The 27,871-nt window shown below is 44.2% G+C and overlaps 1 protein-coding gene and 1 long non-coding RNA gene across 2 annotated transcripts in view; one reads left to right on the top strand and one right to left on the bottom strand.

Moving 5' to 3' along the window:
- LOC147736448 (uncharacterized) overlaps positions 1 to 12,001 on the bottom strand; it is a 32,043-nt gene extending 20,042 nt beyond the window's left edge. The window contains exons 1-2 of the long non-coding RNA XR_015307619.1: positions 11,888 to 12,001; positions 5,117 to 5,154 (exon numbers count right to left, since the gene is read on the bottom strand). This is a non-coding gene — a long non-coding RNA (uncharacterized LOC147736448). The remainder of the gene's footprint in view (positions 1 to 5,116; positions 5,155 to 11,887) is intronic.
- A 188-nt stretch (positions 12,002 to 12,189) lies between these two features.
- The window catches only part of LOC147736446 (uncharacterized), a 95,629-nt gene continuing 79,947 nt past the window's right edge, over positions 12,190 to 27,871 (top strand). The window contains exon 1 of the mRNA XM_086953180.1: positions 12,190 to 12,286. The gene's annotated coding sequence lies outside the window, so the exon portion shown is untranslated. The remainder of the gene's footprint in view (positions 12,287 to 27,871) is intronic.

Genomic DNA, 27,871 nt, shown 5'->3' with positions numbered 1-27,871 from the left:
ATACAAATTAAATAGAAGGGGGGATAGTGCAGAGCCCTGTGGGACACCACAGGTGAGGGATGTGTAAGGTGCAGAAAAGGTGGACAGGTGGACAGATTGTGATCGCTGGTCGAGGAATGATCTGAGCCAGTCGAGGGCCACCCCCTGGATACCGGCATTGTGGACACGGTCGATCAGGATGGCATGATCGACCGTGTCGAATGCCGCCGAGAGGTCTAAAAGGACAAGGGCCTGAGAGATGTTTTTGTCTGCACCTTTCCTGAGGGCGTCCATGACTGCTACTATGACTGCCTCAGTGGAATGGAGGGGTCTGAATCCAGCTTGTTGGGGGTCCAGGAAGAAGGATTTCTCTATAAAGGAACTCAGGCAGCGGGTGACATAAGTCTCCAAAATCTTTCCTACGTAAGGGAGGAGGGAGATGGGTCGGTAATTACTTAGGACTGTGGGGTCCGCGTTGGATTTTTTTAAGATGGGTAGAACGCCTGCTTGTTTGAAAGAGCGAGGGACCTCCCCAGTAGCAAGAGAGTCATTAAGCAATGCGAGTGGGGGGTCCGGACAAGCAAGGAAAGCTTCTCTCAGGATCTGAGGGGGGCAGCAGTCATTAGGAGACCCTGAGCTAACTTTGAGAAGAAGAGAGGAGAATTCTTGTAGGGAGATTGGAGGAAACTCCGTCAGGATGCTAGTGTTCCTAGGGGGAAGGGGAGGAGGAAGAGGGGACGCAGGGGTCGGGATATTGTTTTTTATGGTTATGATTTTATCGATGAAGTAAGAGTTTAAAGAGTCGCACAGGGTTTGGGTTGGCTGGGGTTGGAGGGTGACCCTATCAAGCAGGGAAAGCTTGTTGACAATTGAGAAGATCTCCTTGATTTTGTTGTTAGAGTCCATTATTTTTTGAGAAAAGTAGGCCGTTTTAGCTGTCAGAATCGATTTTTTATAAGACTTTAGAGAGTCAGTATAGACGAGTTTGAGTTGCGGGTCGTAGTTGCAGCGCCAACAGCGTTCAGCTTGCCGCAGGGCAAATTTATCCGCTTTGGGTTGGTCCGTGAACCACCGTTGTGCGTCGTGAGGGCGCTTAGCTTTGATCTTTTTAAAAGGGGCAACTTTGTTGCTTGCAAGACGTAGCCATTCATCAAGATGATCAGCCTGATCCCCTAGCGAGTTCGATGACGTGGGTGCAGTGGAGGCCAGTAAGGCATGAAATTCGGGCAGATTTGCCCTTTTCCAGTTACGAGCCAAGAGATTCTTAGCAAGGGGGGGGGGCCACAAAGTATGAAGATGCAGTTGAAATGAGATGAGGCTGTGATCGGACCAGGAGCAGGGGAGGACAGCGGGAGGGGGGATGTCGAGATTGGACGTCCAGACTTGGTCAAGGATATGGCCTTTGTGGTGGGTAAGGGTGTGGACGTGCTGGGAAAAGTTCATGCTAGTTAAGAGGTCGGTGAATTCCAAGGAGGATTGGCTTTCATGGGCAGCAGACGGCCAATAATTGAAGTCGCCGATAACCAAGATATTGGCGTGATTGATCGCAAGTTGAGCGATAGAATCGCTGAAGAGTTGGGGAAAGAGAGGCATATAATCAGGGGGCCTGTAGACGATAACACAGATAAAGGACGACTTAGCAGAAGAATATTTAAGAGCTAAGCATTCAGTTTTGGGAATAGGTGTCACGGTGACCTCAGAGAATTTATGTTCAGAGCGGATGATAGCCGCCACCCCACCGCCCGTCTTCCCAGCGGGCCGGTTGGCTTGCATAATGTAATATCCCGTAGGGATTGCTGCGAGGATGTCAGGGGCTGAGTCCTCGGTGATCCAGGTTTCGGCTAGGAGAAGGATATCAATAGTGCTCTGATGCAACAGTTGAAATATCTCAAGCTGGTGGCGAATGAGGGAACGGGTATTAAGATAGTAGATGAGTAAAGAGGCGGAAGTCGGTGGCATTGTAGGGGAGGGGGCGTGGGGGGGGGTCATGAAGGGATTCAAGTGCAGAGAAATCAGATGGAACAAGAATGCCACAATCCTGAGCCGCCCTAACAGTGCAGGCGGGGATAGGCCCTGAGGATTTAAGTCTCAGGAGGTCGGAGGAGGAGTAAGAATAAGAATGGGCATTACGACAAGGCCCTGGGCCTGGTCGGCCGCGGACGGGCGCAGACGGGCTTGACTTGAAGTTTATAGCATGGGTAAGACTATTGTATGCTCATCCGGTGGTGCAGGTGGTGGCGAATGGCCACAACTCGCGAACGTTTCCTCTGGGGAGGGGCACCCGTCAGGGTTGTCCCCTCTCACCATTGCTTTTTGCAATCGCATTGGAGCCACTGGCCACCTTGATAAGAGCAACGCCGCTGCTAAAGGGGATACGCTGAGCGGAGGGCTGGGAGGACCGGCTCTCCCTATATGCAGACGACATGCTGGTGTACCTAACAGACCCAGAACACGGGGTACCGGGGCTCCTGACTCTCTGTGATAGCCATGGTAAAATATCGTGATACACGCTAAACTGGAACAAATCGGAGATGTATGTTCTGAAGGGTCCCGCCCCAATACTGAGTGCAGAATGCCCTCTAAAGGCAGCTGGCTCCTCTTTTAAATACTTGGGCATCCATGTTACAAGGGACCCAGCAGACTTCGTATGTAAAAATGTGGTGCCTCCCATGGAACGACTTAAACAAGACGTTAAGTTCTGGGCGGGGCTGCCTCTGACGCTATTGGGGAAGGCTGCACTTTATAAAATGATGTCCTTGCCGGCTTCTTATATATACTGGAAAACACGCCGTATCCGGTGGGACCGAGCTACTTTAGGAAAGTGGCGGCATTGGTGTAGAATCTTTTGTGGGGGAACCTCCCGGCACGCATTGCACAGGCCAAACTACACAGGGGCTGGTTTGATGGCGGTATTGCGTTGCCTAATTTGAAACTATATTATTGGGCGGCGCAGCTGAAACCCATTAATCAATGGATCCATGCTCCCTAAAATGATCCGGCATTTCAGGCTGATAGGGCACAAATAGGCGTCAATAGCCTGCTAGCCCCGCCGTACGATCAGAGGAGGGTGCGTAGATTGGAGGGACCCACCAGACTTACTGCAACGCTGTGGCATACGGCGACAGCGGCCTTAGGAGGGAAAAAAGAGTGACCAAGCTCACACCACTGTGGGACTCTCGGGCCCTGGGAAACCTGAGAAACAGTAGAGGGTTTTCACACTGGGACACTATAGGGATATCAACGGTAGGTGACCTATGGGAAAGGGGGAGGTGGTCCCATTTGCCAGATTGAATGAACTATACGATCTGGGAGAGAGGGAATCATACAGATATATTCAGATACAGCACACACTCCTCACTGCAATTGTGTTTACAGAAATGGCATAAACTAATGGTAGATGATTCAATGACTAAAGTTGAGAAAGCAAAGTAAATCCGTAAAGTCCACATCGTTAGTAGAAATTTAATGTAAATATACGATAGCTAAATAATGTCTCATTGCACACAAAGATTTATTTCTAATAGTGAGCTTTTGTAATAGTCAAAACCTAAACCCTGAAGTTAAATTTAAAAAAATGTAACCGTAAAAGTCATGGCCATGCTTTTAACAACGTCTAAATTCTCTGCAGGTTGATGCAGAGAAACAGTTTGTAGTTTGCTTTGTTTAAAAATTGATGGGTTCTTTTGTCATTTAGAACTGACGAAGTAAAACTGCACATACATAAAGTGAATCATGTTTTGAACACATAAAGGGAAGAACTATCATTTGATTTGCAGAACATTCATACCGGACGCAAACAATCCAATGACTGTAAAAGAATCATTCATTATTGCAATTTGAGTTAAAAAAAATAATGACCTTATAAAAAATTGAACAAGTCAAGAAGTTTGAAAGATTGGTCAACATTTTCGTAAAGTCAGCTGAGTCTGATGCAAGGAAAAAAAATGGAAGAAAAATAGAGTGAACCAAGGTAAAAATCCGGGTCTGATCACTGTAAATTTTTTTGACAAATAATGTGTTCCATGATAGACTAAAGCTATCATCATTAATGTGTCCAAAGGAGAGGCATACAAGACTTAGTTCCGGTTGCATCATTAATGAAAATGGTAGTTCTCGCAGAGGATATACCACCTCCTTTTGAAGTATTTCTAAATGTTCCATCAAAGTAAAAAATTTTGGTAAGATGTAGTGGAAAAGGTTAAGCCATAAGAAATGGAAAATATTGTGGTTCTTTTTAAATCCGTTGAAAAAACAAACTGGTAAAAATGTTAAAAGTTTGCAAAGAGGTAGAAAAGTATCAGGCTCCCGCCACACAGGCTCGTTAAGGGTCATGGTTTTTAAAGTAAGATTTCTTCCATTGGTTGAAGGGGACGATGGTAATATAAGGTTTTTGAGTGATCAATGGTGTTTGCCCCTTTCGCGTAGCTTTGGAATCTGCTGCTGCTGGTGGTCCTGCTAAATCAGAAAAAAGGTTAAAAAGTTCTAAAATAAATATTTACAACCTGTAGTTAATAGGAACAATGTACCTAGGTAACTAAAGATTAAGAGTCTGAAAAAAGCATATGGATTTTTTAATAGAAGTACAAAATTGTGGTTATAATTATTGTGAAGATAAAAAAAATGTACTTACTCAAAAAACAAAACACACCTAAATGCAGTACAATGTTGCTATTTAAAAAATTGCTGAAAGTATAAACTCGAGAAGAAAGTTTATGTTCACCAATAATAAATACGATTGTAAAAAGAAAAATCAATTATGTCCAATAAACAGCCTAACTTTGAAGGCTATTTGTACAACATAAGTGATGATATTAATCATGAGAAAATAATAAGCAATTTTAAGGAAGTAAGATTGGCAATGTTAAACAAGTAGAGTAGTCTAAATGCATGTGACAATATTTTTTACTGTCTGCGAAATCTGAAATAAAAAGTTTGGACAAACTATAAATAGGTCACATAACTGACAAAATACTAATCTTTAAAGAGACTCAATGTTAAATGCCTGGTTATGGTGGCTATAGATAAGTCTTGCACAGTATTAACAAATTGAAAGGAAACATGCTTTAGAGATATATGTAAACAAAAATAAAACTCACAGTGATAATGCTGTTTCAGGATAATAAATGCTTGGACTTACCAATCTGTTCTAACGTCTGTAAAATGCACGAATGTAGACTGTAGTAAAAGAGAATCAATTAATAAGACAAACTGAATAAGAAAGAGTTAAATTAAAATTGTAGTTAATGAAAAGTACATAAGAAATATGTTGTGCTTTGTTCAAACTGTGGGGGAAAACACAAAAGTACTGTTACAAGTCGGGTGTTTGTAATGAGTGGCAACATTGTGAGGTTGTACATGTGGCAGATTTATCCAGAACAGCATAGGTAGTGCGACAGCTTATTTACAACTTGGGCAGTGAAGTAACACTACGAGAAGATGTGCCAGGTATCATCATGGCGTAGGAGCAGCAAGCAGAGTCGACAATATGGCTTCTGTAAACTGTAATGGTCCCTCCAAGCAAATTATAAAGTTTCTAGCATTCATGGTTTACAAAGCAGCTGCAGGACCAAGAAAAGCAATGTAGAAAGTAAATCATTGTAGCTGTGCAGAGCGCCACTATGGATTTAATACATGTGCATGCAAGTAGGGGGTCATAACATGTGACAACCTGTGTTCTGGGACATAGGTTCATGTACGAAATGTACTTTTGAGTTAAGGAAGTCAATCAAAATTATAGTGTAGTTCGATTACAATGACTATTTTAAGGGTGGAGCCAACTTTCAATAAGGCATCCCCATGGGAACGCCATCCATGGACACCTATGTTACTACTATAAAATTGTAATATGGTGGTAATCTGTTGCCACATTTGGGGAAGAAGCGAATGTTCCATTTTTTTGTCATCCACATAGATTATTCTAAAAAAAGGTATAGGCCATTAAGCAGTTGTTTACAACTACGGGATTGGATGTGGCGTTGCAGTCAACATAGCATTGGCATTACAAAAACCATAATATAAAAGTGTTGATTGTGCAATGTAAGTACAGGTGTAACCAAAATGTGTCCGTGAACAGTGAGAGTTGGTGCATCAGGTCATTTCAAGTATATTGAGGAAGTGATAATACAACACGGTAATGCTTTTTTCATGTGTACCAAATGATGAAGTTATCATTGTGGTGCAGCCTCAAAGAAAAATGTCACATATAGTAAGGTAATGTTGGCTTACCAGTCCCCCTATTTAGCACATCTTCTTTAGGGAACAGGCAGAGTGGGAAACTGCAAACCTACTACCATCAAAGAAATAAAATGCAGAACATGGTGAAGTTACGTCGCAGCCTATATCTTGTTTTATTTGTGCCAAAGTAGTGCCTTTGTAAACTACTCATAATAGCCTTTTAAGGGAGGACCGTGTGAAAACAAAATCTATGCAAATGATAACAGGTTGTAAGTATGAACAATCCAATCGATGTAAATGCAGTAGCGTTGGTTGGCACTACAATAGTACCAAACTAACCATATATGATGCAAAGTAAAAAGATAAAAATGGTCTTGCCTGCATATTTAAAAAATCGTTTCAGAACTATTTTAATAACTGATCGCCTTGACCCTTAGCAGATCGGATGTAAAATGATGTTAAAAATTAATCCGTAATGGAGGAAGGACAAAATATTATTTAAAAAATTGTACAATGATGTCACTTAAAACGACATATACATTTTAAACCGTCTCAACAATATGAAGGAATGGGGCTTTTCTTAATTAGGAAATGGAAACTTTAGTCAAAGACCATATGCCAATTCTTGCTGATAGTGTACCGCACCCACACGAATGTCGAACAGGTTCATTGAGCTATTTACAGAACTACTATCTAACATCCACCCACGGTACCAATGCATTTTGGTGATGGTGGAATATTACTTTCAACTAGGATCACATACCCAAAGACTGTCAAGCCACACAGTTGGAGTAAGCTCTGATAGCTCTATAACTTACACAGCTAGTAAATGTTCGCACTCATTGAAAAGGCAATACACTCGATCTAGAGTGGACATCTATTCCAATTACCAGCCCTATATTCAACATTCCTTGATCTCGGTCTGACCACTATGTAATTATTGTTTGCCTCTGGCTAAATAAACAGTCGGTCTAGCTTGCAAGTGAAAAACGGTGGAGAGCTGTAATAAAATCAGAGAGAACGACTTGGTAACCCCCTAGATAGCTCTGCCACATCTACACAGTGTGATCTCGATGTTGAAAGACTTTCACTGTTATCTACATTAACGAACGCCATTAATATGGTGCCACCCATACGGAGGGAAAAAATAAGAAACAAAGGGAGAGGGGCGACCTGGGTCAGGAACATTTTAAGAAACATAATTGAAACCCTTCGCCAGTGCGGGAAAGCCGGCCGGAACGCGTACTAACGAAAGGCAAGGGGGGATTGAATGTCAAATATTCACAGGCTTTAAAAAACAATAAGGACAAAACAAGCATATTTTTATCAAGCAAAAATTGTGGCTGCTGAAAACACACAAAAAGAGACCTTTTGAATCCTGGAAAAGCTTAAACGAGAGAAAAATTTAAAGTATTCCTTTTGTGAGGAGGACTGTAATAAGTTGAAATCCTTCTTCACAACAAAAGTGAAGGATACACTGCTGGAAATGTATTGCATGACAAAATTCCCATTAAACCTTACTGTCTATTTTTGAAAAAAAGTAACTGCCTTCACAAGACTAAACCATGATTCTCTGTCTCATTTAATAGGGTGGGTAAAGTCAGTGTCACCGTCTGATGCCTGTCCAACAAGGATCTTTGAAATTAGACTAACTGGGATAAAAAGCGGAGTTCTCTCGCTTCACAATCATTAAATGGAAGTAGGGAACGTCACCACTAATTTCAAGGAGAACTGTGTCATCCCACTCCTGAAGAAACGCAGGGAAGACACGAAAATTCTGAAAAACTTCAGGCAAATTTACCAGATCCCATTCCAGGCAAAGGTGGTGGAACAGCACGTATTAAGCTCTCTGTCACAACATCTATAGTACAACATCCTCATACAATTTAATATGACAGGGTTTAAGGCACACTATAGCAGAGAGTTGGACATGCAGTCTGTGCTGGACGACTAAAAGTGAGGGCCGACAAGAAGAAGCCATGTGCCCTGATGCTGTTAGAACTATCAGTAGCATTTCAAGTGGACAATCAAGACCAACTCTTGTCGCGGGTTACGGTAATTGGCATCAAGGGCACGGACCTTGCGTGGGAAATATCTTTTCTCAGGGGTGACTCTAAGAGAGTACAGCTGTCTGACCATATGTCCAATCTGGGCACAGTTGCATGCGGGGTAGCACAGGGCTCAGGGCTGTTAAATATCTTTTTTAACACATAACTTAAGGGACTGATAACCGGACTGAACAACATGGAGAGCCGGATTTATAAGTATGCCGATGATACTCTAATAATCATCCAGATAGATAAATCACAATACACCCACACAAGAATACAAAACATCTTAAAAATCAACGTAAATTGGATGACGGCCAACTACCTCAGAAGTAATCCTAACAAGACGGAGGTCTTGGCCGTCACAACAGACTCCAACAGGTGGAGCGATCGCTTTTGGCATCACGAGCTGGGCACCTACCCGGAACAGGCCTTGGACGTAAAAAGCATGTCCATTAAAATAGATGCCAGTCTATCCATGGTCCACCAGGTGTTGGCAGTAGTGGGAACATGTGTGGGAATACTGAGACAGGTGCGACAACTTTCCACCCCTCCTTTCCTAAAACACTCAAAGACTAGAGGCATATGGTTTGATATTGTCAAGGAGGGATTATGGAAACTCTATATATATAACCCTCAGGGCAAAATCACTGGTCAGATTGCAGGTCATTAAAAATGACACTGCAAGACTAATCTTTAGAGAACATAGACGAGCCCATGCAAACACACTCCAACAAGAAATACACTAGCTCCCAAATAGGCAAAGAAGAAAGTTCAAGGGCCTGAATATTACACAAAAAGCCATTTATGGGCAGGGCACAAGATATATCAAAGATCAATCAGTCAACTACACTCCTAGCAGGGTGTTACGCTCTTCAGATGCAAGACTACTAGCCTGCACCCGCTTCAGTTTGTGATACAAAGGTGGGAGAGCTTTTTTAACCTGTATCACCAAAATATGGAATAATCAGCCAGAAAAGTTATGTAAGGTAAGATGCCCTTCTTCCATTCCTTCTTCTTCCATTCAGGAAAAACTTTAAAACAGTCCTTTTCTGGAAAGCCTGGGTCACTAAATGATATAAAACTAGGTGCCAGGTGCCGGGGTAGGCTCTCATTTACAGTGCTTAAAAACTAGTGGTGATAAGGCTCTTTAAAAATACCACTTGCAGCCCGTCCCGACGTTGTCCGGGTATGAATTGCTGGCGGCCAGTAGTATATTGTATAGTAGGATTTCGTTTTGATAGCATTTCTTATCTGTGACAGGTCTGTGAAACGCTTTGATTCACAGTGCACTGCTAATGCACTTAAGTGTGCGCGTTAAGTAGTGTGTGAACTCGAGTTTCCCTACTTTATTTTTCCTTGTAATAGTATATAGCGCGAACTCCACAACATGGCAACAGCAGAATTTGCATTACAGAAGAACACATTCATTTGTGGTAGGCACGGTGAGACAAAGCAATTTGCCTGGTATCACAGGATGGTGAGCTGATGCAGAGATTAGAACGTAGCTCCCGAGCTCTAAAGATCACTATTCAAGAACTTGTGGGGGGAGGTGTGTCTAAAAGTGTGTGTCGGTGCTGGCCATCAATGAGAGCGGCCTGTGCATTTTTCAAATCGGTGGTGAAAAAATAGGAGTATGTTGCTGGAGATGTGGACCACCGTGCCACCAATGTACTTAGCAGAGGAGGGTAAACACCCATTATTACGCAACTTTCTTTCCGCATACCATGACTACACATACTTTCATTACGAAAGTACCATGACTACACAATGCCATTATAACGCATGGCATTACATTTTATATACTTTTACTTAGCATAGATTTACAACGAAATTCGTTGTAAATGCATGAATGGTAAAAGCATGTTTTTTTAATGTTTGGATATGGTAAGTATGGGTATAGGGGTATATGTTTTGAGGTACTGAGTTATATATTTTGGGATGTTTGGGTATTTTAAGGGTTCAGATATACTTTTGGGTTTTGGGGTACAGGGGTATTTTTAGGGATCTTTGGGTTTTGGGGTACAGGGGTATTTTAAGGGTTCTGGCCTAGGTTTGGGTTTTGGGGTACAGGGGTATTTTTAGGGTTCAGGGCTAGGATTAGGTTTTGGGATACTGGGGTATTTTAGGGTTCGGGGGAGGTTTGGGTTTTGGGAAAGAGGGGTATTTTTAAGGTTCAGGGGTAGGTTTGGGTTTTGAGGTACAGTGGTATTTATAGGGTTCAGGGATGGTTTTGGGGTACGGGGGTATTTTTAGGGTTTAGGGGTAGGTTTAGATTTTGGGGTAGAGGGTATATTCATAGGTTTAAGATGGGTTAGTGTTTAAGGGTGTTGGGGTATCTTAAGGTGTAACAGTGGGTTATGATTATGGGGTGCAGGGATATTTAAAGGGCGCAGGGTGGACAAACAGAGCTGGAATGTACAGAACCTGCGAAGAAAAAACAATGATATATTGGGCACAACGCTAGTTATTTTTTCCCGTAATCCAGCACCCTGCACACGCCACACCCCCAGCACACGCCTACAGCACATGATATGAGACATGGCATAAAGGGCAGAACGTACCACATGCACCAAGCGTTTGTGACACCCCCAGCACAAGCCAGCAGCACAACGCAGACACGCCCACTAGGGACTACTTTGCTGGCACGGTTCTTTTACCTTTTAAATGTATATGGTGAGCGTCTGCATAGCCTATGTCCTTCTGCTGCATCTGCCCTTTCCAACGCTGTATTGGGTGTTGTGATTGGTGCTGTGGTTCCTGAGATTACCCGCCTCAAAGGTTTGGGCTCTCTCTTTATTATATTAGTATGGATATATGGATATGGATTTATAATTAAGATTACAATACAGGTGCTGCCCAAAGCGCAAAGAGGCACTGCACTTAAAATATTAGTGTCTGCTGCCTGCAATAAGCTTTCGGCAAAAGGAATTGTAGATGCTAACCACCAATAATAAGTAATAAAAGGACAAGACATTTGTTCCTAACATTCTAGACACGTGCTCCAACGTTGTGTGTATGTAGGTGAGGTGACTCCTACCAGTGATGGTGAGAGGAGGCGCTGAGTGGCTTATACAGTATACATGGGTCCCAAGTGAGGGTGCGGTACCTTGGAATGAATGCAATATACAGAAGATGAAACACAGTACCATACTGTATAATATGCAGAGAGTAACATCATCTCTGTTACCGTGCAAATGTGCAATCTCCAAAGTGGCAACTGACTCGTGTCTCCACATAACAGTGACACTGTTTGAGTAGCTATCACCACCCAGTATGTGAGACTCCACAAACAGCGCAGCTACAGTGGCAGTCCAAAGCAGCAATCATAATTTCCCAAGCAATGTGAGACTTGTTAAGGGAAACACGAAAGAAAAACAGTTTCAAGTTTCTTGTTTATGAAATTGTGTGCCGTCCTTCAAAGCTATGAATCTATGAATTCAGGCAACATAAAGGATACATTACAGGAATAAAAACCAAATAAAAGATTAATAAGTGACATTTCAGCGAAGGGTGTGATTGCTGCGTGTAAAAGTTTCGAGAGAAGTGGGTGGGAGGACGAGAAATAGATTTAAGAATGTATTATAAAGTATCACTCGTCCTTTGCAGCTATTAATCTATGTATTCAGGGAACATAAAGGCACCATTTCTGAAAAATGAAAACAAAAAAAACAAAAATTACTTACCTTGCAATGGAAGAATAAATGTCCGTCCGCGAGGGTGGACTGCTACGTGTAAAAGTTCCGATAGGGGTGGGAGGGCAGCGCGGAGGACTAGAAATAGATTTAAATAATTGTTATTGGTAGAGGTAGCAGTCAAGGAGAATTTATCGGTCCGCGACCAGTAAGCGTGTACCGCTTGACGTCATGGACGCATGCAACCAATGACGGTAATTTGCGGCTGTGCTGGGGAGATCATCCAGACATGGGAAAGGCGTATTGTAGCATCTGCGCGTGCGCGGTGAATTACGCATGCGCAGATTGCAGGGGGAAGATCATTCCGATGGGAAGATTGTAACTACGATACACCGACGTTACCTCCCAGCCCATCGAGGATCTGTTTCCTGCCGCGCCAGCATAAGTAAGGTAAGCCATGGCTGCTTGGCAATACCGATTCCTGTGCTCCAGCACCTGCGCACGCACAGACCCTTAACACCTCATTATTCCCCTTTCTACCTGGAATCTACCGGTCTCCCTTGCAGTGGATCGGGGCCCCGACCTTTCACCGGACGGTGAGTTTCCCCCATCTCCGCTGTTCTCATTCCCGCTGCGCTCACACTTGCTTGCGGTGTTTCTCACACTCCCCCTGCCTCTCTCCCCCTGATTAATTTCCCAAGGTCCGCCATCATCTGCAGACGTCCCCTGACGCTGCCACCGCATCCCAGGTTCAACCCTTCTGCCCCTGGGCCTGCACCATTTCTTGCTACAGGTAGGCAACTCCTACTCCTCATCCACCTTTGCCACCCGCCTCCACCGCTCTGATGCCTACCCTTTATCCTCACAGCACCTACCAACTTGGCCACCCGGTCCTGATGATAATCCTAATCTGAAAGGATCCAAGCGTTGTTTGACCCACCAGTGCAATTTGTGGCGCACATCCTTCTTTGTGTCATTAAATCGCTATTGAATTATAGCTAATCCTTCCAAAGAAATCATAGTGTCGAACCAACCATTCTGTATATATTGTATATCACTTTGCGCCTATCACTGTGTTTTTTCACTTTGTCGCTTGCGCCGTCACGTCCTGTCACAAGCACATTGTGCACTCAGTCCTCTAAGGTTGCCTCAGCATTGATGCTTAACAGTGCTGTTACAACTGTTGTGTATAACCCAGTCTTCTAAATATGTGATACCTTGAGCACATTCAATGAATAATTCGTAGTCTCTTTCCTTTTGTTCTCTTCCTGTAATGTCCTGTACATACAAGTATATTTATTTCTATTGAATTCGTTTGAGATATTGTTGTGTATTTTTGCTATAACTGCCCAGATCTCAACTAGGTTTATGGGTTATACTCCTGTGGCTTCTCCTTTCAATATCTAGGCAGGCATGCCGCAGACATAGCTCTACTACAGGAGATACACTCCAAGGGCAACACCCGCAAAGCACTAGATAGATATGGATCTAAACTCCTTGCACATGCAGGGTTCATGTCAGGGTCCAGAGGAGTAGGTATGTTAGTCCGGACTGCACTCCCCTTTGTGCCTAGGCAGGTTTGGCATGACCGAATGTGCAAATATGTGGCCCTAACACCTTCGCTGCTAATGGAATTCCCCTCCTGTGCTGCCCCTTATTGAAATGGGTGTGGTCGTGACGGAACCATTCCGTCATCAGCACAGCCCAACCGTGACTGATGACGGAATGGTTCCGTCACAAGCATCGAAGGGGTTAATGGGTAGATGGGAGGATAGGGTCCAAAACATATGCTCTGTGTATATGCCATCTAGGCTACAGGAAGTCATTCTGCCTCTGCTAAGTGTTCTGTTACTTGACCTCCCGACGGGTACATTGATTATGGAGGGGGGGGGACATAAACACTACAATGGACCGTGAAAGGGATCGGATGTCGAACTCGGATAAAGGACCTGGTGTGGAGCCTCTGCAAGCCTTCACGTAGACTCTTGGGACTGGCGGATCTATGGAGAGAACACACACCAGGGCCAGGCAGTATACATTCTATTCAGCACCACATGGGGGTTGCTCCCGTTTAGACTACCGGATGACGCACTATACTGATCCTCATAGGTTTAGGGGAGAGATCCATAAAGCGAGAGGGATATCAGACCAATCGCCTGTGGAAGTACACCTGCTGTGGCCTCCCAGAGACAATACACTACCGCCCGACTGAACCAATTGCATTTTAGAGACAGATAGGTCAGAGACAAACTGAGTGAATGGACGAAACAGCATTACCAGGATAATATCGGCACTGTGGAATCGGCCTGCATATTGTGGGAAGCATACAAGACAGTCATGCAAGGGTATTTCCAGGCATAGCTGGGGGGAAGAGGAAGGAACAGCGACTCCGATGTGACACCCTAGAGAAAGAAATCAAGAGGCTCGAGATGTAGGATGTGGAGACTGGAGATCAGGATGCCCTTGCTCAAAAGCACATACAGGTTAAACAGCAGGAAATGAGAGATATAGAGAAGGAGACGCCTGACCCACCAGGGCAAATCATAGGAGACTTTATGATGGAAGGGGCAAGGCCAATAAACTTGTGGCATGGTTGGATAGATACAGAGAGAAATTGGGTGCTAGAGGTCCGGACTTTGCAAGGGGAGATTAGCAGGAAGACTATAAAAAACTGTACACGTCCACCTCAAGAAGAACAGGGTCAGACTGTGCTGAGCTTCTTAGAGATGCCCACCTCACTATGTTATCCCAGGAGGAGAGAGAGAGTAGTTGGATTTCACTGTCGGGGATGGGAAACCACCATCACAATGCAACTTTTACAACGCACTACCATCACAACGCAACTTTTACAATGCAAGATCCATTACAACACATGCCATTACAACGCATGCCATTACAACATAAGTATGGGTAAGTATTTAATTAAAATAATATGAATTTATTTTTAAATTAAGTTTCTTAAAATAATTATAATTTATTTTATTATAATGCATTTTAATATTTTAATTTAGTTTAAATTTATTTTAATTAAACCCCCTGGAGTTAGAATAGTAATTTTAACCCCTACACTATCCAGCACTTACCCTACTATTACACCCCCCTGGAGTTAGAATAGTAATTTTAACCCCTACACTATCCAGCACTTACCCTACTATTACACCCCCCTGGATTTAGAATTGTAAATTAAATTTTATTAAATAATAATGAAAATTATTTTAAATAAATTATTTAAAACATTGTAATTAAATTAATAACATTATATACTTACCTATACTTATGTTGTAATGGCATGCGTTGTAATGGCATGTGTTGTGATGGATCTTGCATTGTAAAAGTTGTGTTATGATGGTATGCGTTGTGAATGTATGCGTTGTAACGTCATACATTCTCGAGGATATAGGGAAGGCTATTAGGTAACTACAGTCAGGCAAGGCGGCTAGACCCAGCAGCTTACCGGCTGAGCTATACAAGGGAGTGCATTGGCGTTGGCCCCTCATATGCTTAATATGTTTCAGGAGGCATTGGAACAGGATAGCCTCCCGGAAGACCAATGGTTGGCCACTATAGTGCCTATTCCAAAACAGGGTAAGTCCCCTGATGACTGTGGGTTTTACTGTTAAACATAGAGGCAAATGTGCTGGCGACCAAACTCAGTGGTGTCATAACGTCCATCGTACACCCCGACCAGTCGGGCTTCATGTCTCACAGGAGCACCTGGCTTAAGGCACCTATATGGAATGATGCATATCACAAAGATAAGGCCGGAAGAAGATGCCGTGCTATTATCTCTCGATACCTGTATAGCGTTTGATAATATTGAATGGCCATATTTTCTCACGGTGCTCGTGAGGTTTGGTTTTGGCCCCAAGCTTTGCGCCTAGGTACAACTCCTGTATACGAACCAGCTAGCTAGAGTAAGAGTGATTGTGGCAGTGTCGATGCCTGTGATGCTACATATAGGTGCGCTGCAGGGATACCCACTCTCCCTTATCTTATTTGCTTTGGCACTGGAGCGATTAGCAGCGTGGGTCAGAAGTGACCCAATAATACGGGGCATAGCTGGAAGCAATGGATAAGATGAGAAAATATCGCTGTGTGCCGATGAGCACAAATCTGTGGTCTTAGATAGCTCGGGTACTACATATATTTCAACTGTTCGGTGGATACTCTGGCTACAAGATAAATTGGGACAAATCTCTCCTTTATGTGCTGGCTGGAGGTGTGCCGTCTCTGCCGTCCTTGCAAAAAACACAGTTGAAGGACAGAATGCAGAACTATGTCTTACATTCACCCCAGTACAAAGATCTGGGCCTAAATCCATCGTTTTTTTTGCACTCCACACCACCCTAGGTCAGACAATGGCTATATGCAAATCAGTCTTGGCCCTGTGCCTCATGGGAACAGTCCAGCCCGAACTACCAAGCCATGTATTTCCTAGACCGGAATCAAGCATCCATAGACCGGTTTCTGGCTATCAGCCTTCTTCAGCCTGGATAGCTTGACTCCAGTGATCTGGAGAGCCTGGGACTCAGGTCTGAGCATACCCAGCCCACTCGGGGTGAAAATTGCAAAAAACACAGTTGATGGACAGAACGCAGAACAATGTCTTACATTCACCCCAGTACAAAGATCTGGCCCTAAATCCATAGTTTTTTTGCATTCCACACCACCCTAGGTCAGACAATGTCCAGCATACACACCTTGGTAATTCATATATCTGGGCATAATAATTTTGCAGAAGAGCAGCAAGTTCCTAGAGGATAACTTATTTCCTCAGTTGGATAGACTGCGCAGGGATATGCTACACTGGAGACAGTTGCCAGTGTCCTTGATGGGGTGGGCTGCTTTGTTTAAAATGAAGGAGCCGCCAAGACTACTATACGTCCTACAGAACGTGCCCGGTAAAATACTGTCTGCCTTTTTGTGCAAGGTCAACAATGAAATACGACTGCTTTTGTGGGACAGAGGTAGTTCTAGAATAGCCCTGCATAAACTGGAGGTGGGGTGTATGACCGCGGACTGACAGTCCCTGACATCAGGAAATACTACTGGCCGGCACAGCAGGTCAGAATTAACGTGTGGGTGTTTATGGGGCGGGAGGAGCCAGCTTACAGGGTTGATCACTAGTCTGTGGGAAGGGTGGTGATACCTAGTGGCATTCTATCGAAGGCGAGTTGCAAACCAACTGCCAACACTCACACAAACACCAATACGTAGATGGAGGGAGACAACAACATTCCTGGGCAGGAATGGGAAATTGACGAAAAGGACTTCTCTGTGTGATAGTGACCTACTACAAGAAGTAGGTGGACTAAAGGGTTTCTGCAAGTGAGGAGTGTTGGGGATTGATTACTTAGGAGACGTATGGAGTGGGCACAAGCAGATCGACTTTAAGGACTTAAAGAAAGAGAACCAGATGACTGACTCCAAAGAGTTTAGATACATTCAACTGAAACATGCACTTGGGTGCCACATTCCGAAAGGTGAACAATTGGTAGAATGAAAAAGACAGGATTCTACTAGATCCTATGATTGATAAGGCCAACTCCCTGGTATACAAGAAAATTCTGAACAACATGCCTGAGACCCCTTCTTGGGAATCCGAGCTGGTTATACTAGAGGACGACAATTGGGCAGAGGTGAAACAGAGCCCTAGGGAGGTAGCGGTCTGGTCACGGTTCTGCCCTATAAAACTACTTATCTTACTCAGATCATACACCTCAAGGACACTGCTATACCGCATTGGCCGCAGTGATACTGAACTTTGCACACTGGGTTGTGGGGAGGTTGGAACCTTTTTCCACACAATATTGACATGCCCTCGAATTCAGCAGTATTGGCGGGAGGTTACACAGATAATGTCCGATGTAGTGGATCAGGAGGCCACACTGGAGGCTAGATGGTACATGCTGTGTGTGACGGGAGAGGTCAGATGGACCAGGTATTCCACAATTTTGGTTCATAATAGCAGATATAGTGGGGAAAGGAAATGTAGCAAAGGCTTGGGGGCCCACCAACCTCCCAGTGTTACAGAATGGAGGGAGGATCTAGATTGGTGTTTTGCAGCAGAAAAAGTGGTGTTCCAAAGTAGGGGGTGCCCGAAGATCTCAGGCAAGATCTCGTTCAGTGTAAATAGAAACGGTTTGATGGGAGGAATGAGGCCCAGAGTCTCCAAATACATGGGACGGTCATTAACGGTTGAATTTTCACTGTTGCATTGCATTGGGAAATAGTACTGTGCACGGTAGTAGATCGAAGCACCCTTTTGGAGAATGTATTTTTTAAAAAAATGGCTCCGTGATTGTGCTGTCAAGCTTTTATTTAAAAAAAAAAATAATAATAATTTTTTAATATATTGTTATAAATGTTGTTTATATATAACGTTCTGCAGTTAGGGTTCATTTTTCCCTGTCATAAATCCCCGGAACAATTAACCATGGTGGCTCATGCTTTTTAGGTCTAGCGTGATGGTGCTGCTGTTTGTTCACCTATTATTATCCAGTTGTGCATAGATTGAGCTTTGACTCCACTCAGAGGAGAATTACCCTATCCCCTAATGCTATTGACTCTTTGGTGTTGCTATTCTTCCTCCTATGGAATATTTGCTTTCAAATGCATAACAGTCTATTTCACATCTGAAAAGTATACTGAATCATCACGTTATTTATTATTTTTTTTTTTTTCACAACAAGTTTATTGATAAAGATGAGCATGTGAAATAGAGTGGCAGCCCACAATCAGGACTACACCACCAGACATTTTGATACAATCGCAACATTCAGCTGAGTGTCCAAGCAAGGAGATAATGCAATCAAGGATATCAGGAAACAATTACCCCACCTTCATCTTATTCCGCTATCTACCTACATCACGTTATTTTTTTAATCTCGTAGATGCATTCTGTACAAAAAGCAATCATTCTTTTTTTTGGGGTTTTTCCACCAGCAGACTTTACTTTAATGTGTTAGCCAGGACATAAAATGCAAGTGTGACCTATTGACTTTGCCAAAGATTGTTTTGAATTGATGTAAATTTGTTAAGTAGTTTTTGAGAAATTTAAAATGTAAAAGGTAGTTCTATGTGGACGGTTGATCTGGTGGAAGAACAGGGAAATAAAAACAAAAAACATTATTATTCAATTTAAGACTAGTCCAGCGGCAGCAATCGATGTGACTGGGTGGCTGCAACCTCAAGAAACATATTGTGGCTGCCCTTACAGGACATGGATACTTAGTCCCACTATCCTGCATTTCACAAACAATAGTACATAAAGAGGCAGTGTAGTGATACCCTAATCCCCCACACGCCGCCAGCCGCCAATGAGAAAAAATTGGGCCATCATTTGAGATGTCATTAATGATGTCATTTTAACATGTCATGGGTGGTGTAATGTGTGAGGTCTTACCCTGTGATTGGCGGGTTGCAGGTTATAGTTAGATCAGCAAACTATACCTGGTGAATTTCAGTGTTTTTTACGTTTAAAATGTAACATTATAACTGACATTATCATCCACACATAACTGAAACCTTTGGTTTTTGCACAGTGATCATTTGAGCACTCCAAGTTTACAGGAGTTCGATGTACAATACTCCGGTCACTGTTGATGTTCAAAATCTTCTTCTTTATTACACTGCCAGTCTAGCCGACACGTTATTTTTATACGACTTCATTCAGGCTAAAAAAGCATGCTACATGTACAAAAGTTACCATTAAAATCTGCCAAAAAATAATAGAGTAATCGTAATCAAAAACAGTCACCAGAACATCCATGCCAAAAGATCACCCCAAGGTGTATTTAGTTATTAAATTCAAAAGCATCTACTAGATGTACCTATGTATTCACTGGTCAGGTAACAGAAACATAATTAGAAAACAAAAAAGACCTGAAATATATCACAGCAAATAGTTTTTCTCGTCAAGAAGTCTGTTGTATCAAGAACAAAAAAGACTCCCCAAAAAGTGTATAACACCTAGAGCCCGTGGGCATGAAGAACACCACAAGATATCCAGCATACGTGTGGAAAACTACCCACCTACAAAACATTAATGTGGCTCAATCCTAATCAATTCTATTAAAAATCTAACCTACAAATCTGTATACCATTCATACATTTTCAAACTTATTAAACAAATATTTTATACCATGAAATACACAATCACAGTTAAAACTCCACTCCTGAATGATTGTAAGCACTCTTGCAATCGCTCTATATGTACATAGGGACTTATTTATGAGCCCTTTGCTCCGCTGATACGTCACTTTTTGGGATGCACTGGCAGCGTAAAATATGCGCCACATCACGGCATATTTACAAATAGACGCAACTAAGCAGATGTGTCGCATTGTAAACCCCGCGCTACATTATACCTGCATCAGGTATAATGTATGCAGGGTGGGCGTTTCCCCACAAACAACGGTCGTAGAAGTGGCGCAGTGAAATATTTTATTTCATTTAGAAACTTTATTCGGTTTTTAGTATATAAAACCATAAAATTGATGTTACCACAATCAATACAGTACATAATTAAAACAGAGATCCAAATCCCAACGGTCATACATGCGCAAAATGTTATGTTATGTTATAGGTATTTATTGTGCGCACAGCTGCTCCAGCAAAGGAGCGTCCTGGCGCCCTAACAAGGTAGAACATAGCATAACTGAGGCCAAAACAGAATAGGGCAGCTAAAAAGAGTGACTAAAACAAAAATGTTTTAATGGCTTTCCGAAATAGCATAAGATCCTCCAGCAGGCGAATTTCCACCGGGAGGGAGTTCCAGATGGTTGCAGCTTTGACACAGAAAGAGCGTCCACCGGCACGACAAAGCCTGAATCTAGGGACCACGGCGAGAGCCTGGCCCAAGGAACGCAGAGCGCGTGTTGGAACATAAAAGGACAAAAAGTTAGACAAAATCTGAGGACCTATGCCCTTCAAAATTTTAAAGTCAAACAAAGGACCTTAAAATGGATTCTCTTCCTCACTGGTAGCGAAGGACATTGGAAACAGGACAGAATCCGGGCAGGCCGACTATCGCTCTGGCTGCGGCATTTTGTACCCGTTGTAGGCGGGTAATTTCTGCCTGATTGGCCCCCACCAGGAGGGAGCTGGCGTAATCCAGGCGAGAAATAACTGTAGCCTGAATCACCAGCTGCCTAGTTGGGGCATCGAAAAATTTAAGAACGGGTCTTAAACCCCGAAGAAGGCCAAAACAGCAGGCTGCTGTTTTCTTGGTATGGCCGACGAAGGTGAGACCAGCATCCAGCCAGACTCCCAGGTTTTTTAGTTCCGAAACCGGAGTCAGAGTCGGTCCCAGTTCTGAAGGCCACCATCTGTCACCCCAGAGCTCCACTCTCTTACCGACAATCATAATCTCTGTCTTGGTGGCATTAAGCTGGAGACAGTTCGCCGTCAACCAGCTGGCCACCGCCTTCAGGTAATTCTATAACCTGGGGGCGTCTTGTTCCGCATCCCCGCTGAGAGTAACCGCCAGCTGAGTGTCATCGGCATATGAGACCAAAGTCAGGCCCCACTGCCTAGCGACCTCAGCCAGCGGTCTCGCGTACAGATTGAATAACGTGGGGCTCAGCGAGGATCCCTGCGGAACCCCCATGGCCAGCGGCTGGAATTTGGACTTGAAGGGAGGGATAGCCACACAGAAGGAACGATTGTCGAGGAAGGAGTGGAACCACTGCAAAGCCTGTCCCCCCAACGCCATCTCCTCTAGCCGGTGCAACAGAATGCTGTGGGAAACAGTGTCAAAGGCGACGCTGAGGTCTAATAATACCAGCGCCGCCATCTGACCAGCATCTAGCACCGCTCGTAGGTGCTCTACCATGGCAAGAAGGGCCGTTTCCGTGCTGTGCCCAGCACGAAAGCCATTCTGCGTAGGGTCTAAGGCATTGGTCCGGGCAAGATGTTCTGACAAGGCCAGGTTGACATGAGCCTCCGCAATCTTCGCCGGCCAGGGTAGCAATGAAATGGGGCGATAGCTTTCGGGTTTCGAGGGGTCCAACGAAGGCTTCTTAATGATTGGAGAAACCACCGCCTGCTTCCATTTAGTTGGAACCACACCTGAGTCCAGTGAGAGATTAACTAGGGAGCATACTGCCGTGCGCCCCAAAAAGGACTGTTCTCTAAAAAGAGCGGGTCTTACTGGATCCGACGGAGAGCCAGATTTAATCTGCGAAGCAAATTTATTAAACCCCTCCAAGAGTAGTGGGGGAAAAGAGTGCAGGGTAGAGTGGCCTTGAACCCCATCTAGGACTCCCAAGACAGTCCCCGTACTGGGGAAGGCCCGGTAGATAGCCTGGACCTTCTCCAAGAAGAAGGAAGCCAAGGACTCACAGTGGGAGGTGGACCCCACAGCCACAGAGGAAGTCCTATTCGCCAAGAGATCTTTAACGGCCTTGAATATGGTCTTGGACGGGTTCGAGCTGTTGCGGAATTCCGCGGCATAGAATGCCACACGAGCTCTACAAATAGCACGATGGTAAGTCTTGATGGAAGCAACATATGCGGCTTTCAAATCAGCCCCATAAGACTTCCGCCACGCTCTTTCCGCCCGTCTGCAAATACCCTTCAAGGCACGTAGTGCACTATCAAACCAGGGACTCGACTCTCTAGCGCTTACTTTACTTGAGACAATGGGAATCAGAGAGTCCAAAGCCTTGGAGATCCAAGTGCAAAACTGGTCATAGCCCGTTTCCACATTATTCAGTGGGCCTAGCGGCTCTTCCGCTAGGAGACGGTGCAGATCGTCCAGCCTAAGTTTATTCCAGTGTCGCCTGGAGACCCTTCTGACCGATGGAGTGGGAGGGGTCTCAGGCAGAGGGTATCGAATGGTCACCAGAAAATGATCTGTCCACCCTAGAGTGGAGATGGACATAACCCTAGCCTCGTCCAAGTTGGTGAAGAAGGGGTCCAAAATGTGTCCCCCCTACATGGGTGGGCTGAGATACCTGTTGGGAGAGCTGAAGAGCCTCTAAGTCAGTAAGAATACTGCTCACCGTCGGGCTGGTCTGAATATCAAAATGCAGGTTCAGATCGCCCAAGATGGAAAAGTTAGCACATCCCATGGCTAGTGTACTAACAGCATCAGGAAATGTGTTTCTGAACACTACATCGCTACCAGGAGGACGGTAGACAACCATCCCAGAGAGCGTAAACTGGGGGCTGACTAAGATCTTGAAAGAGGCGCTTTCACAGCCAGCGATGTTAAGGCCGCTCCACTTACAGGTAAAACAGGACCTGACTATAAGGGCTATGCCACCACCTCTCGTAGATCGATTCAAAGTGTACATAGAGTACTCAGGGGGACAGGCTAAGTTGATGATGGCCGCGTCCGCGTCCTGAAGCCAGGTTTCTGTAATAGCGAAGACGTCAGGGGACTCATCCTCAATTAGGTCATAGATGGCTTGCTGATGTTTTGCCACCGATCTGGCCTTCAGACTCAGCACCCGCAGAGTGGGCACAGAGCCATTAGCCCGGGGGGGCTGATGGAGTGCCCTTCTGGTGGATGGACACCGGGGGGTCAAGCATCCACCTATTGCAGGGGCAATGATAAGGACCACAGAGAGGATAGACAGGTGGTAACACACATCGATGAATGGCCTGACCAATAGACCATAGACTCTCTCTGGAATAAGTGAGCATCGCGACTCGCGTAGAAATGCCTTGCCTGACACGGTCCTCCTACCCGCAGCGCCACGCACAGCCTTAGCGCGGACGGGCGCAGACGGGCAGGACTCTGGCACGACTCAGGCTAAGCGAAACGCGACCCCGCTGCGCGATCCCGCTGCGCTGGGGGAGGAGCTTTAAGTAGGAGAAAACATTTACATATAGAGAGAGATGTTTAAAAAGACAGCCAATAAAAAACAGATAAAAAAAAATAGCAGCAAGTTGACGTATAGTTAAATCATTCGTCTATTTCTAAATGTTACAGGGCTCTAGAAATTCCCTCGACCGCTCGCATTTGCGAGTGAGATTGATTAAGGACGAGCTATTTTTAGGTCCTACTCGACCTTTCTGGCGAGTAGGAATACAAACTTGACACTTGACCTCTGCCTCTGAAAGCAGAGGAAATGTGACAAGAAAGCAAGATTTAAAGGCATCTTTATTGCTCACGAAGTAAATGAGCAATAAAAATGCTTTTAAATCTTGCTAACTTGTCACATTTGCTCAGTTTTCAGAGTTTGAGGTCAAGTTCATTTAAGTTAGGTCGAGGAGATTTTGTAGTTTACTAGACCTGCAGGTCTAGAGCATTTTATATGATTTGTCGAGCCCTGTGTTAAAGCTAATTTAAAAAAAACAATTGAGAATAAAGTGCTTTCAGGCTTCAACATTTGTAAGTAACAAAGGGCTGGACGGACTTGAGTAAAATTCAGTACTTTAAAAAGGGGTTTTAAAAAAGACCTCCTTGGTATCTCATAAAAGGGGCATACAAATAAAAAGTGTATCAAGTCCTGCGGAGACGCATTTCTCGCAGCCGCAGGATGGTAACACCTGGCCCTTGTGACATCCAGTCGGAACAGCTAGAAGAAAATGGTAAGTCTAGCCGAAACCTAGTTAACAGAAATCGCTCATAGCCCGATATTGACCATGTAAGATAGGGCTCCAAACAGGGAGTGGTTTTCAACATGATATATTTGTGTATGCTAGGTTTAATCCATTCAACCTCATCACAGTTCGATTGCTTTAGGGAGATAAAGGTTTTCTTCACAAAGTCCACATCAGTATATGCAATCGAGTCTGGATTCATAAAAATGTCTGGGCGCCCCAGTGCAAAAAAGCAGTCTTATAGATATTTTAGCCGTGGGATTTTGAGCATATGGTCCATGGTCAAAAAATCTTTTAAAAGCAAGTGAATTAGGGCCAGATCTTTGTTGAGCCAGCACTTAAGCCAGAAGACTAATGGCCGAAGCGCAATGGTGTCATTAATGTACAGGGTACCAGTTTCCTCATTGACTATTTGGTTAGGGGTTCCTGTTGGTACACACAGAAGCTGTTTTAGAAAGTTATCTCCACAACACCTATACCATCAGCCACCACGTACCCCCACAGTTCGCTTCCATGACTGCCTATTGCAACACTTTTTGCATTGTAGAGTTTTAAATGGGCCTCAACCGGGCGCTTGCCCATTTTCTTAGCAAAGTTGAAGATAGCAGCATTTGCCCTTGTGATTTCTCCCCTTTTCCTCTTTAACAGTGGTCACCAGTTTAACAGGTCATCGAATAGGACTCCCAGGTACGAAAATGTCTTGGTCCTAGGAACCTTCTCTGTGTTGACCATGAATTGATATTGTTTCGTGGTGTGCTTCCCCACCTGCATAATATTGGATTTATTGTTGTTAATAGAAAGGTCACGGGCGGCCATGAAGCTATGAAAAGTGGTTAATAGGGACTGTAGACGTCTAGCAGTTCTTGCCAGGAGGACAGCATCGTCCGCGTATAGCAGAACTGGAAGGCCCCTTTTGCCGACATAAGGGTAATCCATTCCAGTGCTGATCAGGCATTCTTCTAGGTTGTTGATGTATAGATTGAAAAGAAAGGGGGCCAAGATGCACCTCTGTCTTACACCTCTATAAACACCAAAGTCCCTGGATACTTTAAGATCTTTTGAGTATCTTACATTGGCCCTTGTGTCCCAATGTAGGTCTCTCAGGAAGTTAACCAGTGCCGGTTCGACACCCTTGACTCCCACAGCTTTGCCTGATTTACGCAGTCAAAAGCAGACGAGAGATCCATGAACGCCATGTATACAGTGCCCTGCCTGGCTATGGTGTACTTCCCCAGGACTGTGTACAAATTGATGCATTGAGCTAAAGTAGAGTGCCCTGACCGAAACCCATACTGTATACTAGAGATGACCCTGTTTGATTCAGCCCATGATGTTGGTCTGTTCAAGATTACTCCACCCACCACCTTGACAGTGGAGTCGATAAGGGATATCGGCCTGTAACAGATTGTACTATTACGATCTCCTTACTTGAATATTGTGCCCCAGGACTTTGGACAGCCATATTCGGCAGCAGCGTTTAGCACTACGGTCAGAACCGGCGTCCATATTGAGACTTTAGATTTAAAGAGATCCTGGGGCATACCATTGGGTCTGGGTGCTTTGTTACTTGTTAGCCCTATGATACCTTTCTCTATCTCATTTGGGGAGAAATGGAGAGGGGCTTGGACCTGGCCATCACTATGATATTCTGGCTGTGGGGTGTTACTGCTAAAAATAGAGGTAAAATGGGACACCCAGTCATCTTCGGTAATGTTAGTATCTACTGCCAGCTCCCCTTCTCTAACAAAGAATGGTCTATTAATGATTCCCCAGAAGCGCTCACTATTGCCCAATACATTTGGATCAAGCAGTTCTTGCCAGACTTTATTCTTTAGATCTATTTTTCGCTTCGCCAGAACATTTTTATAGCTATGGCGTAATGTTCGGATCAGTTGCGGATCCCTAGGGCGAGTCTTCAAGGCCGCCTTTACAGCTTGGGCAGCTTTTGAGCAGGTCTGGTCAAACCATTTGGGCTCGCTAGGCAAATTCCCCGACACCGGGGTAGTTGGCATAAGGCCTACTTTAGTGGTAATCCCCCTCAAAGGCTAGCAGAATTTCAGATTGCCGGGATAACGGAGACACACACATTGTCAACTCGGAGTCACAGATTCTGTGTATCCCATCATATAAATGAACAGAGTTAACGTTCGACCATTTAAGTCGTCGTCTGCCATCTATGCTTTTCAGTGCTCCCCCGGTTACCAACTTTTCCCGTAAATTTAAAAGAGTGCCTTCAAAAAGGATACAGACTGGGTTGTGATCGCTGTAGGGGCTGTCTTCAATTTTAAAACCCGATCTAATAGACTGAAAACCATTGGAGAACAGAATATGGTCAATAAAGGACCCCCCCCCCCGAAGCGCCCTTTAAAAGTTGGGGCATGCTGAGTACTGCGTGGGTCCACCACTGATAAAGCAGAGACCAGGTCAAAATCATTAAGTAGATGGTTCAGCATGTCACCCCTGCATGAGTGCTCGAAGTGGAGTCCCTCCATCCTATGACAACCCAGAGCTCCCATTGCTGTGCAAGCATTGAATTCCAACATGGGTGCACATTAAAATCCCCCATTATCAAAAGTCGGTGGGAATCCCCAGCGCAATTTAGTCTGATGAAATTACTCAGTTCATTAATCCTGCAGTTGTCTCTTGGGCTTACAGCGTTACAGAAGTTGAATAGGAGCACCTTTTTATATTACCTTTTTTTATGGTGACTGCTTAGATGTTAGAGTTATCTGAAATGATTAGTTTGACAGCACAATTCGGGGCCATATCAATATATTTCACCATACCCCCTTTTGCTCTGCCACTACTAAAACGTTGTGCCAGTACAAAAAGCTTTATAGCCTTCCAGGAATTAATCATTTTCCACCATCCAGGTCTCTTGGAGACAAATCACCGGAAAGGTTCTGATAAACTCTAGCCATTTTGGGTCTTCAACCTTCCCTGCCAACCCAGCTATATTCCATGATATTATGTTATGGGTCGTTGGGCTGGCATTAGCCACAAGGCAGTTATCTACTGGTCTCTTGTTACAAATGATCGTTTTACCTCTGACTATGATCTGATCTGTCAGTCCTGCCCCCATAGGGGTCTTTTCAATAGGTGATAGCAAATCATTGGGGTCTGTGATTGGCTTTAGTCAATCGCAGTCTTCTAATTAGGACAGGGCTGAAAATCTATTGGTCAATGGCAAGAGTGGTGGACGGTGGTAAGCATCCCGGATATTATCCGGTGTCATGTGGAAAGGGCGATTGAAAAAAAATTGTTTTGATCCTTGGTTGGGTATAAAACCCTGCATACTCCTAGGAGCTTGTGGACCAGAGCTGGAGTTAATCGAGGGAATAGGTTGGTAAAAAAAAAACAAAGGGAGCATCTGTATCTCGGTTCTAGTGTTGAACTTTCTTGTATAATATTCGCAAAATAATTTCTCAACGATCAAATGGTCGTTGAAATTCATGATTATACAATTGCCACCTCCTTGCT

This window comes from Lissotriton vulgaris, chromosome 1_2 (assembly GCF_964263255.1).
Source record: "Lissotriton vulgaris chromosome 1_2, aLisVul1.2, whole genome shotgun sequence".
Lineage (NCBI taxonomy): Eukaryota > Metazoa > Chordata > Amphibia > Caudata > Salamandridae > Lissotriton > Lissotriton vulgaris.
The sequence above is the reverse complement of the archived record's forward strand: the minus strand, read 5'-3'. Positions and strand labels throughout refer to the sequence as shown.